Source organism: Taurulus bubalis, assembly GCF_910589615.1.
Source record: "Taurulus bubalis genome assembly, chromosome: 3".
NCBI lineage: Eukaryota > Metazoa > Chordata > Actinopteri > Perciformes > Cottidae > Taurulus > Taurulus bubalis.
Window position 1 is genome coordinate 37,659,637 of NC_136591.1, and position 26,174 is coordinate 37,685,810.

Genomic DNA, 26,174 nt, shown 5'->3' on the forward strand with positions numbered 1-26,174 from the left:
TGGGGAAAAATGGACAACACAACGAATCCGATTAGGCTCCTCCCATAGAAGAAGTCTGATTGGCTCTTTTTTATTTGGCTTTCGGTTAAGGATTTTTTTTTTCACTGTGTAAAAAACTACGTTTTTCACCCTCTCAAAGAAAGTCATTTGATCTGATAATTCTGAAGGTGGCAGAGGTTATTGAGGTTATTGTGTTATTGAGAGATGTGTTACCTCAATAACACATCTCACTACCGGTAATGTATACATATTGCGACGTCTTACGGCAGTAGTAGCCACACTTTCAAAATTTCTTGTGAAATTTTCTAGTTAAGTGTGGCTTCAGCTAGAGGGGTCATAGACCCCTATAGCAAAGCGCACTTCATATTATTGCTCGGGCTTATTATTATTATTACTTATTATTAAGTGTGGCTTCAGCTAGAGGGGTCATAGACCCCTATAGCAAAGCGCACTTTATATTATTGCTCGGGCTTATTATTATTATTCTTCTTATTCCGCCAAACTTTGGACCGTATCTTCTCCCACAGCGTTGCCCGCACATGCGTAAAAAATACATTAAAACGTGCGGCCCGATCGGGAATCGTGAGCTATGACTTTTCTAAGAGATTCGACCAGCCATTTTCCCGAAAAGTGCGAAAAACGGCGAGAAATTGTCCCATTCACTTGACTGGGGTTTCGGACTGAAGAGAGCAAAAAAACATACATCTTTGTGCCCACAGTGACTCGCCATAATGTATCGTAGAGAAATGATTTAAAGTTTAAAACGTTGACAAAAGTCTGGAGTTTATTTGCCCAATTGGGCATTTTTTGATAGCTAGCACAGTTTTCATGTAATTATTGTTCAAGTTTAGGAAAATGTGGGAACCATTTCAGAGTTTACAATGGGTGTGTGTGGGGAAGGTTAGAGCTGTGATGTCATCGCTAGAGCACGAGGAGCTGTGTCCTAAACAACCTTTTTGTATTTGTATTTTGCCATTCACTCCACAATATTGACTTTTGAGGCATAATTTATATATGAAAACGTTGGAAATATTGTGCCGGTGGTACACATGCGTCGTGGAATCCAACAAATGTATACTGTTTTGTCAGCAAGCCTGAAAGCGACATGAAGACCGGCCAACTGCTCCATTAACCTCCATGTTAAATCGGACCACAATTTTCTCTCATGACGGAAACGTGAGCACTTTACAAACTGAATTTACGCACTCATTTATAAATCCTTACAAATATTTAAGTAGACGGAAACGTTCTCAGAAGTCTTGTGCTTCTCATGATGTCATTATTTTCGTGATGGGATCCATGGTTGTCTGTCAAATACAGTAGTTTGAAAGTTAGTTTTTTCATTAAATCAACTCTCCTGTCTCTCTCTCTCAGTGAACACCATGGCAACGGTGACACACACGCACACACGCGCACACGCGCAGGAGGAACTGTCAATTGGTCAGCTGACATCCTGACTGTTTGTGCTTCTCATGATTTCATTATTTTCGTGATGGGATGGGATTCATGGTTGTCTGTCAAATACAATAGTATTATTTCTTGGTGTAACCACACCTCCCTACTCAATTCTGCGCCCTACCTCGAATAATGGCCCATCTTCATTACCTACACTTACACCGGTCTCAAGACACAAATAAACGCCTCTTAACTTCTTTTCTTCCATATGCTTCCTCTTATTAAACACTTAAACAAGCTTAAGACTCATAGACACGGTTTAAACATCCTAATATTACCAATAAGGCACACAAATAGACATTTTAGACCATTAATAACGTCCTCTGTCAGACGCTCATGAGCCACACCCACGGTTTTCCCACCTTATGCAAATGAGCTGCACCCACAGAGACTTTCACCCAGACCCCTGCAAAGAGCTCCTCTCCCCTCCTCCTATTCTAATTAATGTTAAATATAAACTAATTTTTTAAATCCTTGAACTTATTCAATCCCCTTGGCTTTTATTCAAGTTCAGGAACATAGAAATCCACTACAGAGCTGTGTCCTAAACAACCTTTTTGTATTTGTATTTTGCCATTCACTCCACAATATTGACTTTTGAGGCATAATTTATATATGAAAACGTTGGAAATATTGTGCCGGTGGTACACATGCGTCGTGGAATCCAACAAATGTATACTGTTTTGTCAGCAAGCCTGAAAGCGACATGAAGACCGGCCAACTGCTCCATTAACCTCCATGTTAAATCGGACCACAATTTTCTCTCATGACGGAAACGTGAGCACTTTACAAACTGAATTTACGCCCTCATTTATAAATCCTTACAAATATTTAAGTAGACGGAAACGTTCTCAGAAGTCTTGTGCTTCTCATGATGTCATTAGTTTCGTAATGGGATTCACGGTTGTCTGTCAAATACAATAGTTTAAAAGGTTGTTTTCTCATTAAATCCACAGTTCAGTCTCCTGCTCTGTGACAGTGTCACACCTGTTTTAAGTTAGCCAATCAGGGCTGTCACCACGACAACCGGTGATACAAACGCAGGAGGAGCCAACTGACGTTGGTCAGCTGACATCCAAGACACTCTATTTTAAACTCTACAAGAAACGTTTCACACACATTCTTATATATCATACATTAGACTTAGACACACACACACACACAGAATTATCACGAAACGATTGACTGTGTGTGTCTATGTGCGCCCGCGTGTGTGTGCGCGCACGTTTTTTGACCCCAGAAAGTTGGTGAGTGAGGAGATACAACTTGGATCGACCTTTCACCCAATGAGTCTGTTGTTGCTGTGGAAAAATGGACAACACAACGAATCCGATTAGGCTCCTCCCATAGAAGAAGTCTGATTGGCTCTTTTTTATTTGGCTTTCGGTTAAGGATTTTTTTTTTCATTGTGTAAAAAACTACGTTTTTCACCCTCTCAAAGAAAGTCATTTGATCTGATAATTCTGAAGGTGGCAGAGGTTATTGAGGTTATTGTGTTATTGAGAGATGTGTTACCTCAATAACACATCTCACTACCGGTAATGTATACATATTGCGACGTCTTACGGCAGTAGTAGCCACACTTTCAAAATTTCTTGTGAAATTTTCTAGTTATTCTTCTTATTCCGCCAAACTTTGGACCGTATCTTCTCCCACAGCGTTGCCCGCACATGCATAAAAAATACATCAAAACGTGCGGCCCGATCGGGAATCGTGAGCTATGACTTTTCTAAGAGATTCGACCAGCCATTTTCCCGAAAAGTGCGAAAAACGGCGAGAAATTGTCCCATTCACTTGACTGGGGTTTCGGACTGAAGAGAGCAAAAAAACATACATCTTTGTGCCCACAGTGACTCGCCATAATGTATCGTAGAGAAATGATTTAAAGTTTAAAACGTTGACAAAAGTCTGGAGTTTATTTGCCCAATTGGGCATTTTTTGATAGCTAGCACAGTTTTCATGTAATTATTGTTCAAGTTTAGGAAAATGTGGGAACCATTTCAGAGTTTACAATGGGTGTGTGTGGGGAAGGTTAGAGCTGTGATGTCATCGCTAGAGCACGAGGAGCTGTGTCCTAAACAACCTTTTTGTATTTGTATTTTGCCATTCACTCCACAATATTGACTTTTGAGGCATAATTTATATATGAAAACGTTGGAAATATTGTGCCGGTGGTACACATGCGTCGTGGAATCCAACAAATGTATACTGTTTTGTCAGCAAGCCTGAAAGCGACATGAAGACCGGCCAACTGCTCCATTAACCTCCATGTTAAATCGGACCACAATTTTCTCTCATGACGGAAACGTGAGCACTTTACAAACTGAATTTACGCCCTCATTTATAAATCCTTACAAATATTTAAGTAGACGGAAACGTTCTCAGAAGTCTTGTGCTTCTCATGATGTCATTATTTTCGTGATGGGATCCATGGTTGTCTGTCAAATACACTAGTTTGAAAGTTAGTTTTTTCATTAAATCAACTCTCCTGTCTCTCTCTCAGTGAACACCATGGCAACGGTGACACACACGCACACACGCGCAGGAGGAACTGTCAGTTGGTCAGCTGACACTTGACTGTTTGTGCTTCTCATGATTTCATTATTTTCGTGATGGGATGGGATTCATGGTTGTCTGTCAAATACAATAGTATTATTTCTTGGTGTAACCACACCTCCCTACTCAATTCTGCGCCCTACCTCGAATAATGGCCCATCTTTATTACCTACACTTACACCGGTCTCAAGACACAAATAAACGCCTCTTAACTTCTTTTCTTCCATATGCTTCCTCTTATTAAACACTTAAACAAGCTTAAGACTCATAGACACGGTTTAAACATCCTAATATTACCAATAAGGCACACAAATAGACATTTTAGACCATTAATAACGTCCTCTGTCAGACGCTGATGAGCCACACCCACGGTTTTCTCGCCTTATGCAAATGAGCTGCACCCACAGAGACTTTCACCCAGACCCCTGCAAAGAGCTCCTCTCCCCTCCTCCTATTCTAATTAATGTTAAATATAAACTAATCTCTAAATCCTTGAACTTATTCAATCCCCTTGGCTTTTATTCAAGTTCAGGAACATAGAAATCCACTACAGAGCTGTGTCCTAAACAACCTTTTTGTATTTTGCCATTCACTCCACAATATTGACTTTTGAGGCATAATTTATATATGAAAACGTTGGAAATATTGTGCCGGTGGTACACATGCGTCGTGTACACATGCTTGCTGACTGTTTTGTCAGCAAGCCTGAAAGCGACATGAAGACCGGCCAACTGCTCCATTAACCTCCATGTTAAATCGGACCACAATTTTCTCTCATGACGGAAACGTGAGCACTTTACAAACTGAATTTACGCTCTCATTTATAAATCCTTACAAATATTTAAGTAGACGGAAACGTTCTCAGAAGTCTTATGCTTCTCATGATGTCATTATTTTCGTAATGGGATTCACGGTTGTCTGTCAAATACAATAGTTTAAAAGGTTGTTTTCTCATTAAATCCACAGTTCAGTCTCCCGCTCTGTGAGTGTCACACCTGTTTTAAGTTAGCCAATCAGGGCTGTCACCACGACAACCGGTGATACAAACGCAGGAGGAGCCAACTGACGTTGGTCAGCTGACATCCAAGACACTCTATTTTAAACTCTACAAAAAACGTTTCACACACATTCTTATATATCATACATTAGACTTAGACACACACACACACAGAATTATCACAAAACGATTGACTGTGTGTGTCTATGTGCGCCCGCGTGTGTGTGCGCGCACGTTTTTTGACCCCAGAAAGTTGGTGAGTGAGGAGATACAACTTGGATCGACCTTTCACCCAATGAGTCTGTTGTTGCTGGGGAAAAATGGACAACACAACAAATCCGATTAGGCTCCTCCCATAGAAGAAGTCTGATTGGCTCTTTTTTATTTGGCTTTCGGTTAAGGATTTTTTTTTTCATTGTGTAAAAAACTACGTTTTTCACCCTCTCAAAGAAAGTCATTTGATCTGATAATTCTGAAGGTGGCAGAGGTTATTGAGGTTATTGTGTTATTGAGAGATGTGTTACCTCAATAACACATCTCACTACCGGTAATGTATACATATTGCGACGTCTTACGGCAGTAGTAGCCACACTTTCAAAATTTCTTGTGAAATTTTCTAGTTAAGTGTGGCTTCAGCTAGAGGGGTCATAGACCCCTATAGCAAAGCGCACTTTATATTATTGCTCGGGCTTATTATTATTAAGTGTGGCTTCAGCTAGAGGGGTCATAGACCCCTATAGCAAAGCGCACTTCATATTATTGCTCGGGCTTATTATTAAGTGTGGCTTCAGCTAGAGGGGTCATAGACCCCTATAGCAAAGCGCACTTCATATTATTGCTCGGGCTTATTATTATTATTATTATTACTTATTATTATTCTTCTTATTCCGCCAAACTTTGGACCGTATCTTCTCCCACAGTGTTGCCCGCACATGCGTAAAAAATACATCAAAACGTGCGGCCCGATCGGGAATCGTGAGCTATGACTTTTCTAAGAGATTCGACCAGCCATTTTCACGAAAAGTGCGAAAAACGGCGAGAAATTGTCCCATTCACTTGACTGGGGTTTCGGACTGAAGAGAGCAAAAAAACATACATCTTTGTGCCCACAGTGACTCGCCATAATGTATCGTAGAGAAATGATTTAAAGTTTAAAACGTTGACAAAAGTCTGGAGTTTATTTGCCCAATTGGGCATTTTTTGATAGCTAGCACAGTTTTCATGTAATTATTGTTCAAGTTTAGGAAAATGTGGGAACCATTTCAGAGTTTACAATGGGTGTGTGTGGGGAAGGTTAGAGCTGTGATGTCATCGCTAGAGCACGAGGAGCTGTGTCCTAAACAACCTTTTTGTATTTGTATTTTGCCATTCACTCCACAATATTGACTTTTGAGGCATAATTTATATATGAAAACGTTGGAAATATTGTGCCGGTGGTACACATGCGTCGTGGAATCCAACAAATGTATACTGTTTTGTCAGCAAGCCTGAAAGCGACATGAAGACCGGCCAACTGCTCCATTAACCTCCATGTTAAATCGGACCACAATTTTCTCTCATGACGGAAACGTGAGCACTTTACAAACTGAATTTACGCCCTCATTTATAAATCCTTACAAATATTTAAGTAGACGGAAACGTTCTCAGAAGTCTTGTGCTTCTCATGATGTCATTATTTTCGTGATGGGATCCATGGTTGTCTGTCAAATACAGTAGTTTGAAAGTTAGTTTTTTCATTAAATCAACTCTCCTGTCTCTCTCTCAGTGAACACCATGGCAACGGTGACACACACGCACACACGCGCAGGAGGAACTGTCAGTTGGTCAGCTGACAGTTTGTGCTTCTCATGATTTCATTATTTTCGTGATGGGATGGGATTCATGGTTGTCTGTCAAATACAATAGTATTATTTCTTGGTGTAACCACACCTCCCTACTCAATTCTGCGCCCTACCTCGAATAGTGGCCCATCTTCATTACCTACACTTACACCGGTCTCAAGACACAAATAAACGCCTCTTAACTTCTTTTCTTCCATATGCTTCCTCTTATTAAACACTTAAACAAGCTTAAGACTCATAGACACGGTTTAAACATCCTAATATTACCAATAAGGCACACAAATAGACATTTTAGACCATTAATAACGTCCTCTGTCAGACGCTCATGAGCCACACCCACGGTTTTCCCGCCTTATGCAAATGAGCTGCACCCACAGAGACTTTCACCCAGACCCCTGCAAAGAGCTCCTCTCCCCTCCTCCTATTCTAATTAATGTTAAATATAAACTAATCTCTAAATCCTTGAACTTATTCAATCCCCTTGGCTTTTATTCAAGTTCAGGAACATAGAAATCCACTACAGAGCTGTGTCCTAAACAACCTTTTTGTATTTGTATTTTGCCATTCACTCCACAATATTGACTTTTGAGGCATAATTTATATATGAAAACGTTGGAAATATTGTGCCGGTGGTACACATGCGTCGTGGAATCCAACAAATGTATACTGTTTTGTCAGCAAGCCTGAAAGCGACATGAAGACCGGCCAACTGCTCCATTAACCTCCATGTTAAATCGGACCACAATTTTCTCTCATGACGGAAACGTGAGCACTTTACAAACTGAATTTACGCTCTCATTTATAAATCCTTACAAATATTTAAGTAGACGGAAACGTTCTCAGAAGTCTTATGCTTCTCATGATGTCATTATTTTCGTAATGGGATTCACGGTTGTCTGTCAAATACAATAGTTTAAAAGGTTGTTTTCTCATTAAATCCACAGTTCAGTCTCCCGCTCTGTGACAGTGTCACACCTGTTTTAAGTTAGCCAATCAGGGCTGTCACCACGACAACCGGTGATACAAACGCAGGAGGAGCCAACTGACGTTGGTCAGCTGACATCCAAGACACTCTATTTTAAACTCTACAAAAAACGTTTCACACACATTCTTATATATCATACATTAGACTTAGACACACACACACACACACAGAATTATCACAAAACGATTGACTGTGTGTGTCTATGTGCGCCAGCGTGTGTGTGCGCGCACGTTTTTTGACCCCAGAAAGTTGGTGAGTGAGGAGATACAACTTGGATCGACCTTTCACCCAATGAGTCTGTTGTTGCTGGGGAAAAATGGACAACACAACGAATCCGATTAGGCTCCTCCCATAGAAGAAGTCTGATTGGCTCTTTTTTATTTGGCTTTCGGTTAAGGATTTTTTTTTTCATTGTGTAAAAAACTACGTTTTTCACCCTCTCAAAGAAAGTCATTTGATCTGATAATTCTGAAGGTGGCAGAGGTTATTGAGGTTATTGTGTTATTGAGAGATGTGTTACCTCAATAACACATCTCACTACCGGTAATGTATACATATTGCGACGTCTTACGGCAGTAGTAGCCACACTTTCAAAATTTCTTGTGAAATTTTCTAGTTATTATTATTCTTCTTATTCCGCCAAACTTTGGACCGTATCTTCTCCCACAGCGTTGCCCGCACATGCGTAAAAAATACATCAAAACGTGCGGCCCGATCGGGAATCGTGAGCTATGACTTTTCTAAGAGATTCGACCAGCCATTTTCCCGAAAAGTGTGAAAAACGGCGAGAAATTGTCCCATTCACTTGACTGGGGTTTCGGACTGAAGAGAGCAAAAAAACATACATCTTTGTGCCCACAGTGACTCGCCATAAAGTATCGTAGAGAAATGATTTAAAGTTTAAAACGTTGACAAAAGTCTGGAGTTTATTTGCCCAATTGGGCATTTTTTGATAGCTAGCACAGTTTTCATGTAATTATTGTTCAAGTTTAGGAAAATGTGGGAACCATTTCAGAGTTTACAATGGGTGTGTGTGGGGAAGGTTAGAGCTGTGATGTCATCGCTAGAGCACGAGGAGCTGTGTCCTAAACAACCTTTTTGTATTTGTATTTTGCCATTCACTCCACAATATTGACTTTTGAGGCATAATTTATATATGAAAACGTTGGAAATATTGTGCCGGTGGTACACATGCGTCGTGGAATCCAACAAATGTATACTGTTTTGTCAGCAAGCCTGAAAGCGACATGAAGACCGGCCAACTGCTCCATTAACCTCCATGTTAAATCGGACCACAATTTTCTCTCATGACGGAAACGTGAGCACTTTACAAACTGAATTTACGCCCTCATTTATAAATCCTTACAAATATTTAAGTAGACGGAAACGTTCTCAGAAGTCTTGTGCTTCTCATGATGTCATTATTTTCGTGATGGGATCCATGGTTGTCTGTCAAATACAGTAGTTTGAAAGTTAGTTTTTTCATTAAATCAACTCTCCTGTCTCTCTCTCAGTGAACACCATGGCAACGGTGACACACACGCACACACGCGCAGGAGGAACTGTCAGTTGGTCAGCTGACATCCTGACTGTTTGTGCTTCTCATGATTTCATTATTTTCGTGATGGGATGGGATTCATGGTTGTCTGTCAAATACAATAGTATTATTTCTTGGAGTAACCACACCTCCCTACTCAATTCTGCGCCCTACCTCGAATAATGGCCCATCTTCATTACCTACACTTACACCGGTCTCAAGACACAAATAAACGCCTCTTAACTTCTTTTCTTCCATATGCTTCCTCTTATTAAACACTTAAACAAGCTTAAGACTCATAGACACGGTTTAAACATCCTAATATTACCAATAAGGCACACAAATAGACATTTTAGACCATTAATAACGTCCTCTGTCAGACGCTCATGAGCCACACCCACGGTTTTCCCGCCTTATGCAAATGAGCTGCACCCACAGAGACTTTCACCCAGACCCCTGCAAAGAGCTCCTCTCCCCTCCTCCTATTCTAATTAATGTTAAATATAAACTAATCTCTAAATCCTTGAACTTATTCAATCCCCTTGGCTTTTATTCAAGTTCAGGAACATAGAAATCCACTACAGAGCTGTGTCCTAAACAACCTTTTTGTATTTGTATTTTGCCATTCACTCCACAATATTGACTTTTGAGGCATAATTTATATATGAAAACGTTGGAAATATTGTGCCGGTGGTACACATGCGTCGTGTACACATGCTTGCTGACTGTTTTGTCAGCAAGCCTGAAAGCGACATGAAGACCGGCCAACTGCTCCATTAACCTCCATGTTAAATCGGACCACAATTTTCTCTCATGACGGAAACGTGAGCACTTTACAAACTGAATTTACGCTCTCATTTATAAATCCTTACAAATATTTAAGTAGACGGAAACGTTCTCAGAAGTCTTGTGCTTCTCATGATGTCATTATTTTCGTGATGGGATTCACGGTTGTCTGTCAAATACAATAGTTTGAAAGGTTGTTTTCTCATTAAATCCACAGTTCAGTCTCCTGCTCTGTGACAGTGTCACACCTGTTTTAAGTTAGCCAATCAGGGCTGTCACCACGACAACCAGTGATACAAACGCAGGAGGAGCCAACTGACGTTGGTCAGCTGACATCCAAGACACTCTATTTTAAACTCTACAAAAAACGTTTCACACACATTCTTATATATCATACATTAGACTTAGACACACACACACACACAGAATTATCACAAAACGATTGACTGTGTGTGTCTATGTGCACCCGCGTGTGTGTGCGCGCACGTTTTTTGACCCCCGAAAGTTGGTGAGTGAGGAGATACAACTTGGATCGACCTTTCACCCAATGAGTCTGTTGTTGCTGGGGAAAAATGGACAACACAACGAATCCGATTAGGCTCCTCCCATAGAAGAAGTCTGATTGGCTCTTTTTTATTTGGCTTTCGGTTAAGGATTTTTTTTTTTCATTGTGTAAAAAACTACGTTTTTCACCCTCTCAAAGAAAGTCATTTGATCTGATAATTCTGAAGGTGGCAGAGGTTATTGAGGTTATTGTATTATTGAGAGATGTGTTACCTCAATAACACATCTCACTACCGGTAATGTATACATATTGCGACGTCTTACGGCAGTAGTAGCCACACTTTCAAAATTTCTTGTGAAATTTTCTAGTTATTATTATTCTTCTTATTCCGCCAAACTTTGGACCGTATCTTCTCCCACAGCGTTGCCCGCACATGCGTAAAAAATACATCAAAACGTGCGGCCCGATCGGGAATCGTGAGCTATGACTTTTCTAAGAGATTCGACCAGCCATTTTCCCGAAAAGTGCGAAAAACGGCGAGAAATTGTCCCATTCACTTGACTGGGGTTTCGGACTGAAGAGAGCAAAAAAACATACATCTTTGTGCCCACAGTGACTCGCCATAAAGTATCGTAGAGAAATGATTTAAAGTTTAAAACGTTGACAAAAGTCTGGAGTTTATTTGCCCAATTGGGCACTTTTTGATAGCTAGCACAGTTTTCATGTAATTATTGTTCAAGTTTAGGAAAATGTGGGAACCATTTCAGAGTTTACAATGGGTGTGTGTGGGGAAGGTTAGAGCTGTGATGTCATCGCTAGAGCACGAGGAGCTGTGTCCTAAACAACCTTTTTGTATTTGTATTTTGCCATTCACTCCACAATATTGACTTTTGAGGCATAATTTATATATGAAAACGTTGGAAATATTGTGCCGGTGGTACACATGCGTCGTGGAATCCAACAAATGTATACTGTTTTGTCAGCAAGCCTGAAAGCGACATGAAGACCGGCCAACTGCTCCATTAACCTCCATGTTAAATCGGACCACAATTTTCTCTCATGACGGAAACGTGAGCACTTTACAAACTGAATTTACGCTCTCATTTCTAAATCCTTACAAATATTTAAATAGACGGAAACGTTCTCAGAAGTCTTGTGCTTCTCATGATGTCATTATTTTCGTGATGGGATCCATGGTTGTCTGTCAAATACAGTAGTTTGAAAGTTAGTTTTTTCATTAAATCAACTCTCCTGTCTCTCTCTCAGTGAACACCATGGCAACGGTGACACACACGCACACACGCGCAGGAGGAACTGTCAGTTGGTCAGCTGACATCCTGACTGTTTGTGCTTCTCATGATTTCATTATTTTCGTGATGGGATGGGATTCATGGTTGTCTGTCAAATACAATAGTATTATTTCTTGGTGTAACCACACCTCCCTACTCAATTCTGCGCCCTACCTCGAATTATGGCCCATCTTCATTACCAACACTTACTCCGGTCTCAAGACACAAATAAACGCCTCTTAACTTCTTTTCTTCCATATGCTTCCTTTTATTAAACACTTAAACAAGCTTAAGACTCATAGACACGGTTTAAACATCCTAATATTAATATTAGACATTTTAGACCATTAATAACGTCCTCTGTCAGACGCTCATGAGCCACACCCACGGTTTTCCCGCCTTATGCAAATGAGCTGCACCCACAGAGACTTTCACCCAGACCCCTGCAAAGAGCTCCTCTCCCCTCCTCCTATTCTAATTAATGTTAAATATAAACTAATCTCTAAATCCTTGAACTTATTCAATCCCCTTGGCTTTTATTCAAGTTCAGGAACATAGAAATCCACTACAGAGCTGTGTCCTAAACAACCTTTTTGTATTTGTATTTTGCCATTCACTCCACAATATTGACTTTTGAGGCATAATTTATATATGAAAACGTTGGAAATATTGTGCCGGTGGTACACATGCGTCGTGGAATCCAACAAATGTATACTGTTTTGTCAGCAAGCCTGAAAGCGACATGAAGACCGGCCAACTGCTCCATTAACCTCCATGTTAAATCGGACCACAATTTTCTCTCATGACGGAAACGTGAGCACTTTACAAACTGAATTTACGCTCTCATTTATAAATCCTTACAAATATTTAAATAGACGGAAACGTTCTCAGAAGTCTTGTGCTTCTCATGATGTCATTATTTTCGTGATGGGATTCACGGTTGTCTGTCAAATACAATAGTTTGAAAGTTAGTTTTTTCATTAAATCAACTCTCCTGTCTCTCTCTCAGTGAACACCATGGCAACGGTGACACACACGCACACACACACGTGCAGGAGGAACTGTCAGTTGGTCAGCTGACACTTGACTGTTTGTGCTTCTCATGATTTCATTATTTTCGTGATGGGATGGGATTCATGGTTGTCTGTCAAATACAATAGTATTATTTCTTGGTGTAACCACACCTCCCTACTCAATTCTGCGCCCTACCTCGAATAATGGCCCATCTTTATTACCTACACTTACACCGGTCTCAAGACACAAATAAACGCCTCTTAACTTCTTTTCTTCCATATGCTTCCTCTTATTAAACACTTAAACAAGCTTAAGACTCATAGACACGGTTTAAACATCCTAATATTACCAATAAGGCACACAAATAGACATTTTAGACCATTAATAACGTCCTCTGTCAGACGCTCATGAGCCACACCCACGGTTTTCCCGCCTTATGCAAATGAGCTGCACCCACAGAGACTTTCACCCAGACCCCTGCAAAGAGCTCCTCTCCCCTCCTCCTATTCTAATTAATGTTAAATATAAACTAATCTCTAAATCCTTGAACTTATTCAATCCCCTTGGCTTTTATTCAAGTTCAGGAACATAGAAATCCACTACAGGTACTTTACCCCTTATCTTTCTTCGGTATAATTCTCGTTAAGCCTGAATATACGGGTTTAACCCCTTAATAACCTCCCATTAACACACAAACACACACATCTCAGACAACACCCTAACCGAAATTTAGAAATTTCTGAAATCTATTTTAAACTCTACAAAAAACGTTTCACACACATTCTTATATATCATACATTAGACTTAGACACACACACACACACAGAATTATCACAAAACGATTGACTGTGTGTGTCTATGTGCGCCCGCGTGTGTGTGCGCGCACGTTTTTTGACCCCAGAAAGTTGGTGAGTGAGGAGATACAACTTGGATTGACCTTTCACCCAATGAGTCTGTTGTTGCTGGGGAAAAATGGACAACACAACGAATCCGATTAGGCTCCTCCCATAGAAGAAGTCTGATTGGCTCTTTTTTATTTGGCTTTCGGTTAAGGATTTTTTTCTTCATTGTGTAAAAAACTACGTTTTTCACCCTCTCAAAGAAAGTCATTTGATCTGATAATTCTGAAGGTGGCAGAGGTTATTGAGGTTATTGTGTTATTGAGAGATGTGTTACCTCAATAACACATCTCACTACCGGTAATGTATACATATTGCGACGTCTTACGGCAGTAGTAGCCACACTTTCAAAATTTCTTGTGAAATTTTCTAGATTTTATTAGATTATTTATAATCTATAATAATAATAATAAACTTAAATAACCATGTTAACTTAAATAACCATGTTAAATCGGACCACAATTTTCTCTCATGACGGAAACGTGAGCACTTTACAAACTGAATTCACGCCCTCATTTATAAATCCTTACAAATATTTAAGTAGACGGAAACGTTCTCAGAAGTCTTGTGCTTCTCATGATTTTGTTATTTTCGTGATGGGATTCATGGTTGTCTGTCAAATACAATAGTTTGAAAGGTTGTTTTCTCATTAAATCCACAGTTCAGTCTCCTGCTCTGTGACAGTGTCACACCTGTTTTAAGTTAGCCAATCAGGGCTGTCACCACGACAACCGGTGATACAAACGCAGGAGGAGCCAACTGACGTTGGTCAGCTGACATCCAAGACACTCTATTTTAAACTCTACAAAAAACGTTTCACACACATTCTTATATATCATACATTAGACTTAGACACACACACACACACAGAATGATCACAAAACGATTGACTGTGTGTGTGTCTATGTGCGCCCGCGTGTGTGTGCGCGCACGTTTTTTGACCCCAGAAAGTTGGTGAGTGAGGAGATACAACTTGGATCGACCTTTCACCCAATGAGTCTGTTGTTGCTGGGGAAAAATGGACAACACAATGAATCCGATTAGGCTCCTCCCATAGAAGAAGTCTGATTGGCTCTTTTTTATTTGGCTTTCGGTTAAGGATTTTTTTTTTTCATTGTGTAAAAAACTACGTTTTTCACCCTCTCAAAGAAAGTCATTTGATCTGATAATTCTGAAGGTGGCAGAGGTTATTGAGGTTATTGTGTTATTGAGAGATGTGTTACCTCAATAACACATCTCACTACCGGTAATGTATACATATTGCGACGTCTTACGGCAGTAGTAGCCACACTTTCAAAATTTCTTGTGAAATTTTCTAGTTGCTTATGTCCTCATTCCTTTTGCGGATGATTTACTATTTTTATTTTCCTGCTATGAGCTCACAGCTACGTAAGCGTGACCGCACCTGAACAACAGAAACTGTTGACTTTGATTAATGATTAATTGAAACAAATAAACACAAGTCCTCATACCTTTCTGACTAAGAAGCTTTGACTTTTTTTTGTTTTTAAACTAAACATCTTAACTCGCAAATCACTGTCAAATCAATGCTTCTCTGAATAAAAACTCCTCTGTATGTTTGCTCTCTCATGTGCCAGACAGGAAATACACAATGTTGTCATGAATCTAGTGACTATTGTGACATCACCAACAGGAAACACTGTAGTCACATCTTTATAGAAATCACTTTCCATTTCCATTCCAGTCATTGTTTTTCTCACCTAATCATCAGGTGTTTTGTTTGGTCAATTTGGGGAAAACACAAGCAGCAAACACTGGTGAGAGGAGCTATGTGACCCCAATTCACAGTGAAGGAGCGACACCTTCAGGTGTAACAACAAATGTATGCAATTTTCAGCTCCGCAGATCTCTGAGCTCCCCAACCAGACTCTGATGAGTCGTCCTCAAATGGAGACATTTACGCCACCTAGTGGGCATTTTGATCTAAACCACTTTAATCATATAGAGACACAACTGTCCAACTCGGATCAACTTGGTCATATTTGCTGAAAGGAGATCCGCTCCATCCAAAGTGGGATGGATGCCGTCACCCCTAATCAGACCTGGGTTTCCCCGGAAAGACCGGCTGTTATCTACGAAGCCCACATTGTTTGCTGGACACCACCGTGACAACCAACGGTGGAAAGTTGACATGTGGCTATACATCTCATCAGTCACCGTGTTTGGGAGAGGGCCAGAGAAAACTATGGAGTCCGCCATTGTTTTGGCGTAAGCACACACCGACTCCACATTGATTTTAGTGACCTTCGAGTGGCGAAGTCGGGAGTCATTAACACCGACGTGTATTACAATCTTACTGTATTTACGTTTGTCTTTAGCCAGCAGTTTTAAATAGGACTCAACGTCGCCAGCTCTGGCCCCAACAATAACAATCTATACACATGCGACATCCTGTCTTTTAAATATAAAAAAATGCAGTTCATTTGGTTTTGAGGCGAGGCAAGTTTATTTTTACAACACCTTTCTAACACAGAGGCAATTTAAAATGATGTACATAAGGCAAATCACTGCATTTAAAAACCCATTGAAGAGGAAAACAAACTCAATACAATCATTGAATAAAATCACGTCATGTCATAATCACGTTTTGGGAGGGAAAATGTACACAATCTGCCTACAATCTATAGATTTTACACTATCATTTCTATAAGTGAAGAGATTGAAGTGCAACATAATCTGGAGTGTGTTATCTCTGATTATTGGTGAATTATTGCTAATGTTATAAGAATAGATGCAACGTAATCAACTGAGAATTAGAACCATACATTTTTGATTGAGATGTAAAGCCAAGCATGAATTCTGCTAGTTGTTATTCTGGTAATGGTATAACATTTGGTAGTACCCAAGAACATTCTGGTAATAGTGAGAAATATATATTTGTGTGGGACACGGGGTGGAGGAATTTGAATGAGAAAGCGAAGGGTAAAACATCATTGGAGGGCTTGAGGTTTCAGAAGGAGCTGAAGGGAAAGGCGGATTGTGAGTGGAGGAGATGATGGGATCTGTTGAAGGTGGAGGTCTTGCAGAGTTTGAAGGAGAAACATTGAATGTTGGATGAGAAGCATTCACGGTTTGAAAGGCAGCTGTGCTCGTCTGATTAGTAGAAACGCTGCTTGAAGGAACGGACAAACTATTCTGAGATGTTGGGGAAGTTGATGGCTCAGTAGTAGTAGTAGGATCAGTTGAGGTGGAAGTGATTTCACTTAAAGTGGTGGTGGCAGTTTGAGGCACGGCGGAAACGGTTGCAGTTGCTGGAGTAGGTTCGGCAGAAGTGCTTTCCTCAGAAATGATAGCTGTTTGAGTCATAGCTGTGGCTGCAGATGTGGTACTAAGAGGTGCAGATGTGGTAGAAATAGGGCCAGATGCGGTAGTAAAACTAGATGTCGTACTTAGAGAGCCAGATGTCGTGGTAAGAGGTGCAGACGATGAAATTGGAGGGGTATAGGAGATTGATGCCACAGCAGAGTTTGCATGGATGGATGTTGTTTGGAGCGTTGTTGTTGTTGGACGCTTGGCCACGGTTGGTGAAATGGAAGATACTTGTTGGGTAGTAGTTTCTGGATGAATAGTAATGGCCTTTGCTGGAATGTGAGTAGTTTTGCGAGGACTTGTTGGTTCAACAAACTCACTGTCTGGAGAACCGCTGGAGGAGGTAGAAGATACATAAATGTCTGGAAGAGTAGCAATAACCTCAGGTGGAATTGCAGGAGTTGTAACAGACAAAATAGTTGCAGTAGCTTTAGGAACATTGGTGGCAGAAGGATGCCTGTTGTTTGAAAGAGTAGTAGTAGTTGCTGTTGTAGGAACAGTGTTAACAGGAGGCAGTGTGATAGGAGGGCCAGTTTTTTTTGCTCCCGGTGGTCCCAATAATGCTACCAATCCTGGAAAGACACTTCCTATTCCGCCAATTAATCCTGTTAAACCAGGTACGAGAACCCCAAGAAGCCCTCCACTGCCTGGAATAGGTAATGGTGGTACTAGATCTCCACCTCCTCCTGGGTTTTCATTATTCGTCTGCTTATTGTCCTTTTTCTTTTCATCCTCATCTTTCTTCTTTGTAGTTGTGGTGGTTGTGGCGGTTGTGGTGGTTGTGGTTGAAGTAGTTGTAGCAGTTGTAGTTTTGGTGGTTGTCGTAAGGACTGTGGTTGTTGGTGGCATGGTAGTAGTTTTGGGTTTAGTAGTTGTACGAGGATTTGTGGTTGGGTTAGTTGCTGGGGTAGTTGATCCAGATGTTGTAGTCAGAGGCAAGGTGGTTGTTGGAAGAATAGTAGTTGTTGGGCCAGATGTGGTACTAAGAGGAGCAGATGTTGTACTAAGAGGAGCAGATGTTGTACTAAGAGGAGCAGATGTTGTACTAAGAGGAGCAGATGTGGTACTAAGAGGAGCAGATGTGGTACTAAGAGGAGCAGATGTTGTACTAAGAGGAGCAGATGTTGTACTAAGAGGAGCAGATGTGGTACTAAGAGGAGCAGATGTGGTACTAAGAGGAGCAGATGTTGTACTAAGAGGAGCAGTTGTTGTACTAAGAGGAGCAGATGTGGTACTAAGAGGAGCAGTTGTTGTACTAAGAGGAGCAGATGTGGTACTAAGAGGAGCAGATGTTGTACTAAGAGGAGCAGATGTGGTACTAAGAGGAGCAGATGTGGTACTAAGAGGAGCAGATGTTGTACTAAGAGGAGCAGATGTTGTACTGAGAGGAGCAGATGTTGTACTAAGAGGAGCAGATGTGGTACTAAGAGGAGCAGATGTTGTACTAAGAGGAGCAGATGTGGTACTAAGAGGAGCAGATGTGGTACTAAGAGGAGCAGATGTTGTACTAAGAGGAGCAGATGTGGTACTAAGAGGAGCAGATGTGGCAGTGAAACTAGACGTTGTACTTAGAGAGCCATATGTCGTGGTAAGAGGTGCAGACGTTGATATTGGAGGGGTAGAGTAGGTCGTGGTTGGGGCAGAAGTAGTTGAAATGGGTCGTGGGCAATTGCATTTTTTGCTAATATTGGGGTACAAGTCAGTGACCGTTGTTTCTCGAGGACAAGGTGTTCCAGGAAACATGTCAAATTCTGAGTTCAATGTTCCCAGTTCATCATAGAGCTCTTCCAATGTCTTTGTCTGCATACGTACATCTGCGTTTTTATCTTCCGCAACATTTTGGCCCCAGTGCGCGCTTGCTAGCCACTTGCCTCCACGCACCGCATTGGGGCTGAAGCAGCAGAATGCTGACCAGAGCACGGAAGGAACATTTACCTTGTTACTCATCTTTTTGCTGCCGGGCTGTGCTCCAATTACCAAAAAGGCTTCTTTTATTTTTTTATTTTTTCCGCAGTACTTTTCCAGAACACATAGGATGCATTGCTCCATTTTGCTCCAGCTTCCCTGGTTGAACCCCCTTTCTTGTGGAACAGCGTTGGTCAGGGTACATGTAGATTTCTTATCATCTGTGGTCGATGCATAGGAGCATGGAAATAAATGCCCTCTGTCGTACCCTTGGTTGGCGTAATCATTATCCCCTGCCTGGTTGTGGTAAATCTGCTGTTTGAACGAATACTCCATGTTGTTGTTGTTTTCCTCAAGCTGTAACAATTGGAAGGCTAAGTTACTGATGCGGGCAGGGTAGTGGTAAAGCAGACTGAATGTACAGTAACAGTAATGGCATATCGATGGCCAAAGTGCAAAATCTCCTATCTTCAAAATGATTCAGGAAAAGTGGGGGGAAATCTGCACGTTGTGTATTTTTCTGTATTTTTGTATTGGATATCCTTAACCGAATAGCAGTCTGCAAGAAAAAGTTTTGTTTTTATTCTCAAAAAGGTGAATTTTTTTAGATAGGAGGTTTTGCTCTTCAGTATTATAGTTGTGACTTAGTAACAAACAAGTTAAATCACCTGTGGTTCTATTTTCCAATTTTCATCTTTGGGCCTTGGGCTATTTGACCCTCTGTAAATGGCGGCAGAAAACACTGGGATCTTGTTCTGGGTGTCGTAAAGCGTCACAAAACCCCTTCTGTTCATCCAAGTCTGGCAGATGGGTTTGTATCTGTTCTGGTTCAGGATGTTCCCGTTCTCCAAGATTCCCGGGATGTGTGGCGGAGTTTGCTCAAGGAAAAACTCTGCACAGTCGGATATGGACCGCACCACTTCGGTTGCCGTGGGAGTGAAGGACAGGAGGAGAGCAGCGAGGGGCAGGAGGAGATGCATCTTCAGGAATGTCAGCATCAAACACTGTGTCATGAGGTCAGAGGAGGGAACAGGAAGGAAGTGAGTCTCTCTTGTCTCACGCTAATAGGAGGTTCCTCATCTGATGGTGAGATCCAGGATTTTAAAACTGGGGTTTTCACACTTTATGTATAGATTGCTTATCGGTATTAAAGTGGAAATGAATGATGATGTGGTATGTATGTGTATAGAATGCTGTATATACAATATGTCTGGAAGCTTTTCTCTTTTTAAATGTTTTAGTTTTATTTGTGTCATATTTTAGTCTGTTGTTGTTTTTTACTTGAATATAAAACTGTACATAAAAAAAAAAATTAACATCTATTTTATTTTGTAAAAGTTTACAGTATCTAACATTTTAAGTTACTTCCATGAGTTGTGATGATATTCCGGTATCAGAATAGAATGAGTGCACATAAATGCATAAAGGCATATGAACACTACGCAGTTTTACTTTTTGCTCCATTCACGTTTTACTCTCTGAATTAAAGAGAACTGACTCTTTTGTGCAGCATAACACAGTTACCATGCCGTGAATCGTACACATTACAAATTTTAATTCCTGTGATAATATATTTTTAAAACACTGGAATCTATTTATCCAACATGTTTCCAGGTGAATATCGATTTGTACTGACAATAAATGTAAATCTCATTTTAAAACACTTAAAGATGCTACATTTTTTTAAATAAAAAAGCAGTTGATACTGTTGTTGTAAGGTGCAGTTAATGTGTATATAAATATGGCATGTGTGCTGTTTGTATTCAATATAATTACAAATTTAACAAATGAATACATCAAAGCATGAAAAAAGGTTAAACACATCTACACAATGCTTACCGCTCCTCAGGTTGTCTGGATGTCAGATAAACTGCTGTCCGTCGGTCTTCCTCAAACATCAACTGAGCCGAGGAGGAAGTCTGGTCCTTATAGTTTGGGATGCGTGAAAGTGGGTGTGCCCTTCACCAGGATTATGTTATTTATCATCATTTTACATTCACACATTCAAACTCACTGCAGCTTTTGATTGATCCCTTTTGAAGATATGCGATACTTTTTAATTTATATTGTGGAAAAAAAGCACAGAAGAAAAACCAAAACAATGAAATGACAAAAGACGACAACTGAAGCTTTTGAGTAAGAGCATGATGATGCAGGACATGAAATAAAACAGTATATTCAGCTTTAAAAGGTGAGTTCTGCTCTGAAAGTTGGGTATTTATGATTTTATGTTTAAATATTAACTGATTAGAATACATAATGAACATAAAAACATTGCATTATCTCAATAACATCTTGTCATTATGGCCTAGTAAAACAAATACACCTTTTTGTGTGTGCATGTGTCACATCTGTTGCAAACAAAATATGCTTTTCATTGCTAAATCATGATCATTTGAAAGGGGAATTCAGGTTTGTTAAAACTTAATTATTTTTTTCTGTAATATTAACTTTGTACTCAAATTGTTGCTGAGAACTGTAAACATTGTAATTGTGAGAAAGTGAAGTGAGTCTGTGATTTACTGAAACCCATAAAAAATGCAGAATGCTGGTAAGATCCCTTAAAGGACATTGTGTTTTTTCAGGGTAATTCATTTATTAGAAATGTCGCTCCTCGTGTTCCTCTTTTACAAAGATTCCACCGAGTCACGGAAAAATAAAACTTTTTTTTTTTTTTAAGAGAAATGAAAGTACGTGCTATTAGAAGTGAAACATGCTGCACAGACAGAGAGAGTCAGGTCAAGAGGTCATCCGGAAACTTTTTAGTTTAGGTGTCAGATTTGTTTCCTGAATTACGCTAAATTTGGAAATATAATTGCTGTTTGCATTTTGGTGCTCATGCTTCATTTTTTGTATTAATCCAGAGGTTGAACATTAATAAATACATTTACTCCATTATTTAAGTTCACTTTTGAGGTACTTGTATAACTTTTTGTACCACTTTGTTTATAAATGTATACTTTAAATGTCATACTTTATAAATTAAGATTTGTGCACCAAAAACATGTGAAGAGTTCGACTAAGGTTTTTTATTAATATTAATTTAAGTCATTTTTCTAAAATGTGAGGATTTCTTGATTTTGTTCTTTTAAAATAATTTGCATATTTTCATAATAATGTTGAGGTTTGGACTGTTGGCCGGGCGAAAACAAACATTGTGAATGTGTCACTTTGACATTTCTCATTATTTTCATAATATTTACAAACAAAATAATCAATCGATTTATGAGGAAAATAATCATCAGATTAATCCATAAAGAGAATAATCGAATTACTGGATAGAAATAAAAATCCAGCTCAACCAGTATAGTAAAATCCTGTTTTTACATGAATGCATGAGTAATGATATTCTAGTGATTGAATATATAACATTCTAACAATCACAGGGGACATTTCTATTCTTTTAATATTTTAGTACATTTTCCAGATTAGTACTTCCGCTGAAGTAAAGGATCTGAATACTTCCTCCACACCTGTATTCAACCAAGACTTTGAAGGAAATACAATCTTTTTTTATCCTGTCTTATTTTAGCATACCATTTCTAACATCTTGAATGACTTGAAATGCCTCATATGGACTTCATGACGAGGTTTTTTTAATACTGATATGACATCATATTTGTGCTATAAATTTAAAATGACAACTTTGTCGTGAGATAAGAACATTTGATGGTCGACAAGTGGAAATATGTGCCAGCTTTGAAAAGTTCAGCTTCTAAGTAAGAATACAAGTCTACACATTTAGTCCAATATTGTTTTTAGTGAAAATAAGCAACCCAGCAAGTGTAAATCATCTCCATAAATGATTGGTCGGCATATGAACGTGTGCAGCAGCTGCTTCTCGTCGTCTTTACAGCAGGAAACAAGACTCATCTCTCTGGGGAAGCTCTTCTCTTTCATTCAGCTCAAACTGCAGGAAGAGGAGAGCCTTCATTGTAATTAATAATCATTATTCCTCCATTCATGTATATCCAGATCAGCATCCAGGGCCTCAGCTTTATGTTTGCAATTTGTTTAAATACTGACAGGTGCAAGTTATCTTAAGTTCATCGTATCGTACAAGAAAACTGACGCTAGATTTATATTAATCAAATATAAATGTAAACTGGTAGCTACTGTTATGATCTCCTACCTTTAGTCAAGCTCCTCTGGACGCTCACACAGACTATGAACATGACGACGTGGAGGACGACCAGCAGGACGGCGCACACCAGCCGGGGCATCGTCATGAGAGGAGGAGGCTCAGCTCTGTCTGCTGACAGCACGCAGGAGGAAGAGGAAAGGCATGTGATTAAATCATAGACTGTTAATGGGGTTATACAGACAATACATATCAATCTGGAACTCAAATGAAAAGCAGGCCTATTTTGGTGTCGTTCAAACACTTTTTTAATTTGATTTCTTACCATCAGCGAAGAAGAACCTCTAATTTAAACAAGTAAAAAGTACACGAGTGCGCTGTCAACGTCAGAAAGAAACCAAGGGAATTTGAATTTCTGCAAATATTATGTTTATATATTTAAACATGTTTGATTGTATTGTTTCATCCCCTGATGCCAAAGCTTTAAATCACTAATGCCTACATGGTTCTACTGGTCTTCATGGTTCTCTCCTGCAACTTTATTGGATGCTGTTGGATTTATAAACAAAGTGTATCTGGGGAATCAAGTGTTGATTTGCTGGGAATGAAGAGCGTGAACTTACACTAGAGAAGCATCTGCATCCAAATGTACTTAAAGACATAAAAGTAGTTGCCATGCAGAACGGCTTCTTTCAAATTGTTTCATTATTCGAGAATATTCTATCTTCTTCATTCTCATCGCCAACAAAAACATGTACGAGCATTAATTTAAAGTTTGCCAATGCCGAGCCCATTTAGAACAATTAAAATAATCAGAAAGTAGCATGAAATAAAAACACTTGAGTAAAGTAAGTAAAAAAATATGTTACTTATGTAAAGTAAGTAAAAAAATATGTACTTATTGCTACTATCTTGTAACTTTCTGAGTACATTTCAACAGTGACTAACTGTATTTTTTACAAAGAATAAATGCGAAGATTACAGTGTTGGCTTTTAAATGTATCTCCCAGTATATGTTCGTTATGAACCCAGTGGTTCGTACATTTAACAGCGACAAAATGTATGTTTTACAAATATTATTTGTAAAAATTACAGTGTTGGCTGTTATATATATATATATATACATATATATATATATATATATATATATATATATATATATATATATATATATATATATATTACGGTGTATTTATGTAATCAGTCCAATAATTAGTACATTTAACAGTGACAAACTGTATCTTTTACAAAGAATAAATGCAAAAAATTACAGGGCTGGCTGCTATATTTATAATACGTTGTATTTCGGTTGTCAGCACAGTAGTCCGTACATTTAACAGTGACAGAATGAATTGGTTTAAAGTTATGAATGTAAATACTACAGTATTGATTCTTGTTCATATTACGGTGTATTTCCGTTATCAGTACAATGTTTAGTACAATTAACAGTGACAAAACGTATTTTTTTACAATAAATACATGGATAAATTACTGTTTGGGCTGATATGTATATAAATATATTTACGGTGTTTCAATGGGACATAAATAGAATACAACCCATTTTGAATTAATGGTCTCTTACTGTTGTGAATTAACAGTTTTTCACTGTAAAATCTACTTTTTTTCTTTTTTACAGTGTAGATATGTCATCAGTGCTAAAGCTGGCCTTCACACACACATTGCATGCACAGAGCACAGCACCGGTACCGTTAACAGCCAGCCAGCTCTGTGGTGACCTTCCTCCTGTGGGGAGTTCACAGCTGTAGAAACCTTCGTCAGACTTGGACACCTTCAAAAAGGCCACGCTTCCTGCCGATCGATTGCCGAGGAAAACGTCATCTTTGTAGAACTTTGCAGATGGATCCGGCGTGGCTTTTCTGTCCTTGTCTTCTTTGGAGGAGCACAGAAGTGTAACTGGATCGCCTTCAATCACAGGAAGCGCGGGGATCCTCAAGATGACATCGCCACCTAAAAAGATTGTAGATTGTCAAGCCTGCAGAGCATAAAGTCATGCCTCAAAACATGAATACGTAAAAGCTCCGTGCTCATGGGTTACCGGTCACGGTGATGTTGACGCTGAGGCTGTTCTCCCCCAGCTCAGACTGGCACCAGTACACTCCGCTGTCTGATGGATAGGCATCCTCAATGACGCAGGAGGACTGTGTCGCTGAGGGTGAAACTCCCCAGCCAGAGTTGCACATCTGAGAAGTATGAGAGGAGGTGTTTCTCTTTAATATCCAACCGTCAGAGTTTCCTGCCTCTCCACACGTCAGCGTGATGGAGTCGTACCAGAAGAACTGAGATCTGTCGGGGTGGATGACTAACGTGGCTGAAATACAAGAAGGAATGTAAAAACCATCAGGTTTAAATCGTATAAAGCTCTTCTGGTTTTTCACTCGTCGTTGTAATCGTCTGAACATTTTCTTATTCTACAAGTTTTACGCATTGTTCACATATTTGCTGCAAGAGCTACCTGGAGGATTACATCACATTGCATCCATTGCAGGTGGAAGCATGCTGTATTCAGATAATTTACTTCAGTACATGTAAGTATAATCAGAAAAAAGGAATTCACATTCTTTCCTCATTGTGTTTGTTGTGTATGATGTTTCTGGATTATTATTACTGCTGCATACATGTGTATGTTGCATTTTTACTGCTGTAGATGTTTCTTTGTAAACTCATGGTTAGTTTAATGCATCATATTCTATAAATTCATCATGTGTGTGTGTGTAGCGTCCTGTAAGCGCCACGTATCTCTAAAAAGAAAAACAGCTTTCTGACTATGCATTTTCCAGCTGATCCAAGAGATTTGTTTTATAGAGTTTATATAGCTGAAGAGGGAGGATTATGTTTACACCACCGTCCAGTAATATTTATTATTCTTTTCGGTCATTCTACATGATATGTACTTTCAGTATATTTTGATCCTAATACTTGTTGTATTGCTGATACCATGCTATTGAACCCAAATGCTCTCTCTGCGCCTTTGGT

General features: G+C 39.5%; 1 long non-coding RNA gene across 1 annotated transcript; it reads right to left on the reverse strand.

The window, feature by feature from the left end:
- Positions 1-22,851: 22,851 nt before the first annotated feature.
- Positions 22,852-24,994, reverse strand: LOC306734097. Its single transcript, XR_013770963.1, has 3 exons — positions 24,888-24,994; positions 23,232-23,354; positions 22,852-23,009 (listed from the first exon to the last, which is right to left on the reverse strand). It is a non-coding gene; the product is annotated as an uncharacterized lncRNA (long non-coding RNA).
- Between the last annotated feature and the right edge of the window lie 1,180 nt (positions 24,995-26,174).